Source organism: Trachemys scripta, chromosome 1 (assembly GCF_013100865.1).
Source record: "Trachemys scripta elegans isolate TJP31775 chromosome 1, CAS_Tse_1.0, whole genome shotgun sequence".
Taxonomy (NCBI): domain Eukaryota; kingdom Metazoa; phylum Chordata; order Testudines; family Emydidae; genus Trachemys; species Trachemys scripta.
Genome location: NC_048298.1, coordinates 57352627 through 57364788, shown reverse-complemented (window position 1 = coordinate 57364788; position 12162 = coordinate 57352627).

Genomic DNA, 12162 nt, shown 5'->3' with positions numbered 1-12162 from the left:
ACAAGGCCTCCAAGATCAATTGATCTATTCACTCCTCTACATGGGCAAGAGCTTCCACACTCACACACACGCACAGAACAGGGATGGGCAAACTTTTCAGCCCGAGGGCCACATCAGGGAATAGAAATTGTATGGAAGACCATGAATGCTCACAAAATTGGGGTTGGGGTGTGGGAGAGGGTGAGGGCTCTGCTTGGGGTTGCAGGCTCTGGGGTGGGGCTGGGAATGAGGAGTTTCGGGCGTAGGAGGGTGTTCTGGCCTGGGACCGAGGGGGTTCAGAGTGGGATCAGGCCTGGGGCAGGGGTGCGGGAAGGGGTGCAGGTTCCGGCTAGGGGTGTGGGCTCTGGGGATGAGAGGTTTGGGGTGCAGAAGGGTGGTCCGTGCTGGGATCGAGGGGTTTGGAGAGTGGGAGGGGGATCAGGGCTGGGGCAGGGGGTTGGGGCGTGGGGAGAGGCTCAGGGGTGCAGGCTCCGAGTGGCGCTTACTTCAAGCGGCTCCTGGAAGCAGTGGCATGTCCCTTCTCCAGCTCCTATGTGTGGAGTGGCCCCGACTCTCAGAACGGGACCATGCCACGGCTTACGGGAGCTGCATGGTGTGGCCCCTGACCCGGGGGTCGGAGTGCCAGAGCGGGGCCAACCCACGTGTTGCAGCCCTCAACCCAGTGCCCCAGCAGGAGCTTGCAGGCTGGCTTAAAATAAATAAATGGAGATATATGTAGCTCATAGAGCTAGAAGGGACCTTGAAAGGTCATTGAGTCCAGCCCTCTCCTTTCACTAGCAGGACCAAGTACTGATTTTGCCCCAGATACCTAAGTGACCCCCTTAATGATTGAACTCACAACCCTGTATTTAGCAGGCTAATGCTCAAACCACTGAGCTCTCTCTCCCCCTCTAGTTTGCCTTCCTCTGATCCAGGATAAGCTGAGACCCCCAACCCTCCCGTAAGCCTGGACCAAATAATTGTATGATGTGGTTTTGTTTTGTTTTTATAAGGGGGAGAAGGAGAGGACAAGGGCACTTGGCCCATCAAAACCTGTCAAGTGTGACACCTTTCACATGACACTCATGCTTTTGGCAGGCAAAGTGTCAAACTCTCCCAGCCCTTAGTATTACACGCCTGACACTTCTCAGTACATGATCCAGTTTTCAGCTGCTCATATCTTTGCAGCACTATAACCTTTGGGGCTGAATTTTTCCATGCCTGGTGTCTGCGTCAGGCTGAAGTATTTTGGAGAGTTTGGAAGCTAAAATGGTGAAGCTGTTTCTGAGAATGAGGTTACAGAAAAATTCATTATTTTACCCATGCTAAAAATAAATTCTGATGACCTTTTCCTTGAAGATCTTTACTATCTGCATACTTGGGGCCAGGACTTCAAAATTTGGCAGTGCGGTGCCCTTTTTGATAGTGGCGTGCCTTGTTCCATCATTGTGAAAATCAGCCCAAATCTGGCCAAGTTATAAACTTAACTAAAAAAAATTCAAGTTCACACATGTTCAGTAGATGTTTGTTAGAGTGGCAGCTAAATTTTCTGAAGATTCCATCCTTAAGCCAGAGGTCTTTTGGAAAAAATAATATGTGATCATGTAATCAAAGACTGCATCATAATACAGATGCACAAGAGGGCCAAATTAAGGTTCCGTGAGCAATCTTGATTCTAGCATTTCGTAATTTTGTGTAAGACTTTGCAATCTTAATATATTTTTATTGTAATTTTAAACTAAAAGATAAAGAAATTCCAAATGTCCTTTATACTGGGGAATTTTGCACTGGGCTGGGAGCCAGAAGGTTTGGTCTCAACAACTGAATACTGGTAATATTTCTGTAAAGCTCACAGGTCTTATTATTGACCTCACATCTTCAGCTCCGGAGGTAGAAACTATCATTCCCCCATTTTATATATAGGAAAAGAGAGGTTATACAAGGTCTGGCAGACCTGGATATTAACACAGTTAGGAAGAGAACCCAGGTCTCTAACATTACAGCCTCAAGTCCCTTCCACTCAACCTTTCAAAATCAATCTGCCAAAATGATGAGCTTAGTTATTCTGCTCCTAAACCACACTCTGCTCCCAGAGCCAGGAACAAAACCAAGGATCATACCCACCATTTCACTGCTGTCTTACAAATAAGAACAGCCATACTGGGTCAAACTAATGGTCCATCTAGCTCAGTATCCTGTCTTCCAACAGTGACCAATGCCAGATGCATCAAAGGAATTAACAAAACAGGACAATTATCAAGTGATTCATCCCCTTTTCTCTATTCCCAGCATCTTGCAGTCAGAAGCTTAGGGACACCCAGAGCATGTATCCTTGACCATCTTGGCTAATAGCCATTGGTGGACCTATCCTCCATAAACTTACCTAATTTTTTTTTGTACCCAGTTATAGTTCTGGCCTTCACAACATCCCTGGCAACTAGTTCCACAGATTCACTGTATGTTTTGTGAAGAAGTACTTTCTTATGTTTGTTTTAAACCTGCTGCCTATTAATTTAATTGGATGGCCCCTGGTTCCTGTGTTATGTGAAGGGGTAAATAACACTTCCATGATCACTTTCTCCACACCATTCATGATTTTGTAGACCTCTATCTTATCCCTCCCTTAGTCATCTCTTTTCCAAGATGAAAAGACCCAGTCTTTTCAATCTCTCCTCATATAGAAGCTGTTCCATACCCCTCATCATTTTTGTTGCCCTTTTCTGTACCTTTTCCATTACTAATATATCTTTTTTGAGATGGGGTGACCAGAACTGCACACCGTATTGTGGGCATACCATCCATTTGTATAGTGGCATGATATTTACTGTCTCATTTTTTTATCCCATTCCTAATGGTTCCTAACATTGTTAGTTTTTTGACTGCTGCTGCCCATTGAGCAGATGCTTTCAGAGAACTATTCACAATTACTCCAAGATCTCTTTCTTGAGTGGTAATAGCTTATTTAGACCCCATCATTTTGTCTGTATAGTTGAGATTAGGATTCCCAATATCATTACTTTGCATGTATCAACACTAAATTTTATTTGCCATGTTGTTGCATAGTCACCCAGTTTTGTGAGATCCCTTTGTAACTCTTTGCAGTTTGCTTTGGCCTTAACTATCTTGAGTAATTTTGTATCATTTGCAAACTTTGCCACCTCACTGTTTACCCCTTTTTCCAGATCATGTATGAATATGTTGAACAGTACTGATTCCAGTACAGATCCCTGCGGGACACTGCTATTTACTTCTCTCCATTCTGAAAACTGACCATTTATACCTTCCTTTGTTTTCTGTCTTTTAAGCAGTTATTGATTCTTGGGAGGTCATTTCCTCTTATCCCATGACTGTTTACTTTGCTTAAGAGCCTTTGGTGAGGGACATTGTCAAAGGCTTTCTGAAAGTCCAAATACACTGTGACAGGTTCCCCCGGGGTGCCACTTGGAACTGGGGTACCACTGAGCCTACCTGACCCACCAGCCTGGGCCCTTTCACTGTACTGATGAGGCAAGCCAGCCAAGCCCTCCCTCAGGCTTTAGACTTCACTTAACCAGCACACATACAGGTAAGGGACACACCCATCTGCAGCTTTACAACACATGCTGAGGTCAGCTAGAGAACTGCCCAGTACTCAAGTACACACGCCACTCTGGAGTACACACCCAAAATTATACTGTCTTTTGCTGCACAGAGAACTGTACAACATAAACTCATGAAATTTGCCCTCTTTCTCAATGTGGAGAGAGAGATGCAACAGCTTTTGCCCCCCAGTTATGAATTCTACACACTGGATTTTAGATAAAACAAAAACAAGTTTATTAACTACAAAAGATAGATTTTATGTGATTATAAGGGATAGCAAATAGATCAAAGCATATTACCCAGCAAATAAAACATAATCTAAGATTAATATACTAAAGATATTGGTTACAAGTGGCTAATTCTCACCCTAACTGATGTTTTAGGCAGATTGCAGAGACTTGCTTGCAGCTTAAAACTCCAGATATTCCTTTCACAGGCCAGACACTCTCTAGCTTGGGCTCAGCCCTTCCACCCCAGCTCAGTCCTTTTTTTTTCTTGGGTGTTTCCAGCAGCCTTCTTTCTTGGGCGGGAAGTTAGTGAAAAATGAACTATGATGGGGATGGGGATGGGGACGGGGATGGGGAGGGATAGCTCAGTGGTTTGAGCATTGGCCTACTAAACCCAGCGTTGTGAACTCAATCCTTGAGATGGCCATTTAGGGATCTGGGGCAAAAATCTGTCTGGGGATTGGTCCTGCTTTTAGCTGGTGGTTGGACTAGATGACCTCCTGAGGTCCCTTCCAACCCTGATATTCTATGATGTCACTTCCCTCCCTTAAATAGGCTTTGCGTATATCTGGAATCCTTTGTCTCCCAATTTGATTCCCACCCCCAGTCAGGGGAAGATACTAATATTATTATGGAGTCCAGTACCAGGTGACTTGGTCACATGTCCCTGCAGCCATAACTCAGGCCTTGGCTACACTTGTGAGTTACAGCACTGTAAAGGCTCCCCCAATGCTGTAACTCACTCCCTGTCCACACTGGCAAGGCATTTGCAGCGCTGTATCTCCTTGGTTGCAGCGCTGCATGTACTCCACCGCTCCGAGAGGAATAGCGAGTATTGCGCTGCCGCTGCAGCACTGCGGCGCCAGTGTGGCCACCCAATGCGCTGTGAATGGCCTCCAGAATTATTCGGCAGTATCCCACAATGCCTGTTCTAGCCACTCTGGTCATCAGTTCAAACTCTACTGCCCTGGCCTCAGGTAACCAACCATGTGACCGACCCTTTACATTCCCTGGGAATTTTAAAAATCCCCTTCCTGTTTGCTCAGCCCGGCATGGCGTGGAGTACTATCAGCGAATCTTTCCAGGTGACCATGCCTCCACGCGCCAAGCGAGCCCCAGCATGGAGCAATGGCAAGTTGCTGGACCTCATCAGTGTTTGGGGGGAGGAAGCTGTCCAGTCCCAGCTGCGCTCCAGCCGTAGGAATTACGATACCTTCGGGAAGGTATCAAAGGACATGATGGAAAGGGGCCATGACCGGGACGCCCTGCAGTGCAGGATTAAAGTGAAGGAGCTACGGAGTGCCTACCGCAAAGCCCACGACGCAAATGGCTACTCGGGTGCTCCCTCCGCGACCTGCCAATTCTAGAAAGAGCTGGATGTGATACTTGGGGTTAACCCCACCTCCACTCCGAGCACCACCACGGACACTTCAGAGCCGGTCTGGGGAGGGGAGGAGGAAGAGGAGGAGGAGGAAGAAAACAGGAGTGATGGTGGTGGGCCGGATGGAGACACCCCGGAATCCCTGGAGCCATGCAGCTAGGAGCTCTTCTCGAGCCAGGAGGAAGGTAGCCAGTCATAGCGGCCGGTACTTGGTGGAGGACAGACAGAAGAGCAGGTTCCTGGTAAGTGGTTTTTTTTTCGGGACGGAATTTTTTCGGTGTGGGCTCTTTGGGAGAGGAGGGTTAGGCATGCATGCCTAGATGCGGAATAGTGCATTGATGTGGTTTATCACATCGCGGTAATCGGCCTCGGTAGTCTCCTCGAATGTCTCATCCAGAACGTGTGCAATGCGCTTGCTCAGGTTTATTGGGACAGCCACCATGGTCCTTGTCCCAGCCAGGCTAATGTGTCCACACCACTGTGCCGCTAGGGGTGGGGGGACCATTGCTGCACACAGGCAAGCTGCATATGGGCCAGGGCGGAAGCCATATTGCAGTAGAAGACCCTCCCTTGCTTCCCAGGTCACCCTCAGCAGCGAGATATCGTCCAGGATGAACTCCTGTGGAAAATGTTGGGACAGTGTTCAGTGTAGGTGCCCCCTGAAGCTGTTGGCTGTCCCCAAGGCACAGAAACCCAGAGGACAGTGCAGCCCTGAAGCAATCAGTGCCCCTTACTCACCATTTTGAGGCTCCGTGGGATATGTGTGCTCTATTTCGGACAGGAAAATTATGCTACTGTGTAGACCCTGTATGTTTTCTACTCCTTAAGTACGGGGGGAATCATTATTCTGTCTGGTATAAACAATGCTGCATCTGTTAAATGTTGCATTTTGCCTATACAGCTGCATCAACCTTGAGACCTCAGCCGTCACTCTTATCGCCTGCTCAGAGACTGCAAAGACTCAGGAAGAGACCGTGAAAAAGAAAAAGAAGACATGCTGCAAGAAGTGATGCGGCAATCTATTAAAGAGAATGAGAAAGCACAGGACTGGAGGGCGAGAGAAAGTAGAATCCACCAAGAAAACGCAGCGCACCGGCAGCAAAGCATTGATAGGCTCATAAGCATCCTGGAGCGCCAAGCAGATGCTATCCAGGAGCTGGTAGCCATGCAGAAAGAGGAGCAGTAACGCAAATGCCACCCTCCCTACAGCCCTTGTCCCAAAACTCTTTCCGTTGTGCTCCACTGTCACCTCCAACCCACTTTCCCCAACTTCCGTGTTCTTCATGCCACCCACTGCCTCCAACACCAGTATCTTCACCACCCAACCCTGAAAACCATGACCCTTACCCTCTGCACTCAACTCCCATCACCATGCAGTATAGCTGTCCTGAAGTGCAGCACTTACTGCACAGCACACCAGACAGGACATACGCGAATCTCTGATTGTACTGTTCCCCACTCCATCCCCTTGTTTCTTTTCAATAAATATTTTTTTTTCTTGTCAATAAATGGATTCTTTGGCTTTGAAAACATTCTTTATTATTGCATAAAGTAAAAGACTCCTTAGCCCAGGAAATAAACAGGCACTGCAAGTCTGTTTGTCTGCTAAGCAGACACTGATTCCTAAAGATTGGAATTACTGCACTTCACTCCCGTGCAGGGCACCAGATATCACTGCTGGTTTTCAGCCTCAAATTGCTCCCTCAAGGTATCCCTAATCCTTGCAGCCCTGCGCTGGGCCCCTGTAATAGCCCTGCTCTCTGGCTGAGAAAATTCAGCCTCCAGGTGTTGAACCTCGAGGTCCATGCGTGAGTGAAGCTTTCACCCTTCCCTTATAATAATAATAATTAATGGAGAGAGATCCCATCTCCTAGAACTGGAAGGGACCTTGAAAGGTCATCAAGTCCAGCCCCCTGCCTTCACTAGCAGGACCAAGTACTGATTTTGCCCCAGATCCCCAAGTGGCCCCCTCAAGGATTGCACTCACAACCCTAGGTTTAGCAGGCCAAGGCTCAAACCACTGAGCTATCACTCCCCCCTTCACAAATATTATGGAGGGCACAGCACGCGGATATAACCGCGGGGATGCTGTTTTTGGCCAAGTCCAGCTTCCCATACAGAGATCGCCAGCGGCCCTTTAAATGGCCAAAGGCACCCTCCACAGCCATTCGGCACTGGCTCAGCCTGTATTGAACCGTTCCTTGCTACTGTCAAGGCTCCCTGTGTAGAGTTTCATGAGCCATGGCATTAACGGGTAAGCGGAATCTCCAAGGATCACAATGGGCATTTCAACTTCCCCTACTGTCATCTTCCGCTCTGGGAAAAAAGTCCCAGCCTGCATCTTCCTGAACAGCCAAGTGTTCCAAAAGATGTGTGCGTCATGCACCTTTCCGGGCCAGCCTGTGTTAATGTCAATGAAACGCCCACGGTGATCCACAAGTGCCTGGAGAACCATAGAGAAATACCCCTTCCTATTAATGTACTTGGCTCCTAGGTGGGGTGGTGCCAGAATAGGAATGTGCATCCCATCTATCACCCCTCCACAGTTAGGGAACCCCATTTGTGCAAAGCCATCCACTATTTCCTGCACGTTACCCAGAGTCACGGTTCTTCTGAGTAGGATGCGATTAATGGCCTTGCAAACTTGCATCAACACGATTCCAACGGTTGACTTTTCCACTCCAAACTGGTTTGCGACCGACCGGTAGCTGTCTGGAGTTGCCAGCTTCCAGATTGCAATAGCCACCCGCTTCTCCACTGGCAGGGCAGCTCTCAATCTCGTGTCCTTGCACCGCAGGGTGGGGGCAAGCTCCTTACACAGTCCCATGAAAAGTGGCTTTTCTCATCCGAAAGTTCTGCAGCCACTGCTTGTCATCCCAGACTTCCATGACGATGTGATCCCACCACTCGGTGCTTTTTTCCCAAGCCCAAAAGCGGCGTTCCACGGTGCCTAGCATGTCCGTGAATGCCACAAGCAATTTCGTGTCGTACACGTTACGCGGCTCAATAGCATCGTCAGACTCCTCACCCTCACGCTCACTGTCACTTTGGATCTTAAGGAATAGTTTGACAGCCAAACGTGACGTGCTGGCGAGACTCGTCAGCATACTCCTCAGCAGTTCAGACTCCATTTCCCGCAGACAGATCGCGCTGCACAGAAACTGTTGAAAGATGGCGCCAAAGGTGGATGGAAACAAAGGTATTTCTGGGATGCGAAGCGATGCATCACGGGGCATTGGGACAGGACCCAGAATCCCCCGCACCCACGCCCCCTTCCCACAACCCACGGCACCAGAATGGGAAAAGGTGCTCTGTAGGATAGCTGCCCATAATGCACCGCTCCCAATAGTGCTGCAATTGCTGCAAATGTGGCCACGACAGTGCGCTGGGCAGCTGTCAGTGTGGACAGACTGCAGCGCTTTCCCTACTCAGCTGCACGAAGTCAGGTTTAACTCACAGCGCTGTACATCTGCAAGTGTAGCCAAGGCCTCAGAGGCTGTTTGTAGCGTTCTCAGGAAAGCTTCCCCAGTGGGTGATTAGCATCTTCTAAGACCTATTGTTCTCCCTAATGGTCCATTGACTTGTTTCCAGCTAGCCATCTAGACTGATTGCATTCTGTCTAGTGGGCGTTCGCCATGTGTAAATACAATTTGTAGCACAGATACATAGTCAATATTCCTAACTTGAGATGCAGAAATGATACATGCATACAAGTAGGATAATCATATTCAGTAAATCATAACCTTTCCAATTATATCTCACATGCCTTATCTTGCACAAAATACATCATAATTATGCCATACTCATATCATAACAATATCTCTATGAAGAATATGGGGGCATAGTGTCACATACACTATATCCACTGGATCACCCTTGACCACCATGTCCTCAAAGAATTCTAATAGGTTGGGGAGGCTTGATTTTCCTTTGCAAAAACCTTATTGACTCTTCACCAACATATCATGTTCATCTATGTATCTGATAATTCTGTTCTTTATTATAGTTTCAAACAGTTTGCCTGGTACTGAAGTTAGGCTTGCTGGCCTGTAATTGCCAGGATTGCCTTTTGACCCTTTTTAAAATATTAGTGTCACATTAGCTCCTCCACTCAGGATCCCTACACATGTATAAATGGAGTACAGGTAAAGGAATAGGGAATGTACTGTGGTTGAGGATGGGTAGATATTCTGTTTTGTGGCTGATGAGTGAGAAAGGAGGAGATTTTTTTTTTAATGAGTGGGTTTCTGAGAAACATTTAGATTTATTTTACAACTGGTATTAATATCATTAAACACAAGATATGTACACTAGAAACCTAAATGATTTTTTGTACCTTTTATTGTACCTTCATCCTCCCATCTCCATTTTCCTTTTATTTCTTTGTTGCTAACCACTGCTTTGTATTGTGTACTTAGATTGCAAGTTCTTCCGGGTTGGGACTATTTAATCATGTGTACAATACCTAACACAATGGGTCCTCATTCCAGATTGAGGCACTGCTGTTATGTAAGGAAGCCTTCTGGAAAATCCTGAGACATCATGGAATTCTAGCAAAGATTATTAATTTGATAAAAGCGTTATATGATGAGACTGTGTATGCTGCTTCAGGACAGAGAGTGGAAACCTGGAATGGTTTAAGATTGTCGCTTGTGTAAGGCCAGGTTGCATGCTATCCCCACTTCTTTTCTGCATTGTCATTGACTTTGTGATGAGAAGAGCCATGGCTGAAGACACTGGTATTGTTTGGGCAAAATATAAGCTGTGAGACCTAGATTTTGCAGATAGTCATACTGGTTACCAGCTTGGGTGGAATGAAAAGATTCTTTATAAGCATAGAAACAGAAGCTGCTAAAGTGAAATTTTGCATCAGTATCCAGAAGAGTAAGATCATGGAGATATGAGAGAATGCTGTCAACAGTGGCAGATGTGAGATTGATCGAGAAGAGTACAAAAGAGTTGATGATTTTATCTTTGAAGTACAATGTCTGCTAATGGCTAGCTCACAAAGTGAAAGCCAGGATCAGAAAAGCCAGTGAAGCATTTTCCTGTTTGTCAAACATCTGGAAAAGTAAGAAGATACATCTATACCCTAAAATGAGATTAAATAATACTACTGTCTTCCCAACACTGTACCTCAGAAATGTGGCAGATAGTTGAAGTCCATAACAGGAAGATGAATTCATTTCACCAGCTTTATTTAAGAAATATCTTGGGCATTTATGGGTCAGCAGCCTGTGAACCCAACAATCAGGCAGCAATGGCTACCCCAAGGCAGATGCCACATGGTGGGAAAAGAAGGTGTAGAGGACAAAGAATGACTTATTGCAAGATGATTGAAAAGGATGCTGTTGTCATGGACATGACTTATGATGGAGTCAAACACCTAACTCTGGACAGACAACAGTGGGGAAAATGGGTTACCTCTAGATTCTAAGTCTAAGTGTAACTTATATAAAGAGTCACTTTTAGTCATGTGATATTTGCTTTTCTTTCTGGAACAGGATGAGTACCTCAGAGTGTATTTATGACAATAGCCAATACTCCTGGTGCTGCTAAGGTGGCTGGGTGTGTAGGGTTTGGGGGGCGGGGATTGGAAATACACTCTAAAAATAGTCAACAAACTAGGAAGAAATGACAGGAAAAAATAAGCAATGATTGGTGGGAATGAGGGGAAAGAAACTTATGTGTGAGGCCAGGAGCCAATTATCTCAGTTACAAGCATGCCACCCCATTGATGTCAATGGGATTGCAGTTATGTACATAAGGGCAGAAGCTGGCACTATACCTTTCATAAAGGAGCCACCCTGTTTCCAGCTACACTGCACAGGTGGCATAACAAGCAGTGTCAGCTGTTTTCCATAGAAAAACTACCCAAGCACACTGTATTCCCCTAGTGAAGTCATAGGCAGTGTAGAACCATAGCCAGCTCCTATAAAACATAAGACACATAATCTTTTCCAGTGACGCACTGATTTGGCATGCCATGCTGTGCATTTAGACGTAATGGGATTGAATTGGATAATGGAATAAAGAAAAAGAAAAGTCATTAATTATAAAAAATTCATTTCCCCTGTTTTATTTCCTGTAGTGTTTGTGTTTTTCGTGTCTGGAAAAAAACACTTCTAACAGTTTTAGATTTGGAGCAAAGTATCAATTATAAACCTGTATAATTTGTATGGGTTTCAAGAGGCTGGCAGAAACTATTTGACCTCAAATGGTAAGGGTGAACAGGGAGAGGTTGGCCTGTGGACAGGAGAAAAGAGTTTCTTTGCTTTGAATTGTTAATTACAATTTTAACACCCCCACAAAACCTCTGGGATCTGCAGCCCATTAGTTGAAAAACACTGTATTAAAGTATTGTTGCATGGGACTTTTTGTTTGTGTTGGTACACTTGAAATAATAAACTGTATTCTGTACCTTGTGATTTTCAGGAAGAATACAGTGTAACTTCTAACTGCCATTCCATAGAAGCAACTGTTTCATCGTATTATTCGTTACATCTATGTGCAGTAGCATGATAAGGACATGAGGAGGTTGACTGTTAAGCATCTTCCATCTGAGTCTCAGGGGTTGCTGCAGGAATCTGACATTGAGTGTTATGGAAAACATTTGGAAATGCCAGTTTTCACAGGAGAAAAAAACCTAAGGCCCTCACCACTTATGGGAATTAAGGTCCTGTGAATTTTTTTGTAAGTGTAAGCAGGGACTGAATGAACTTTCCCCTGACATCTAGTGATGAGCTGAGGGAAATACTTCAGGAGCAGACTGTGTTTGCATAGGCACGCCTACTCTGCCTACAGCATGATGACACTCCTTTGCTAAAATAATCACTTTTGGGTAATGTTGGGCTACAAATCACTTTAGTATTGACTGCAGGGGGGATGCAATGTTGTTTTGCTTACTGTATGAGTAAAGGGCAGCCTGTCCTGATTGAGGGGATCATTCTAAACTGAACCTCATCCACTAAGCAGGGAGTAGGTATGCCAAAG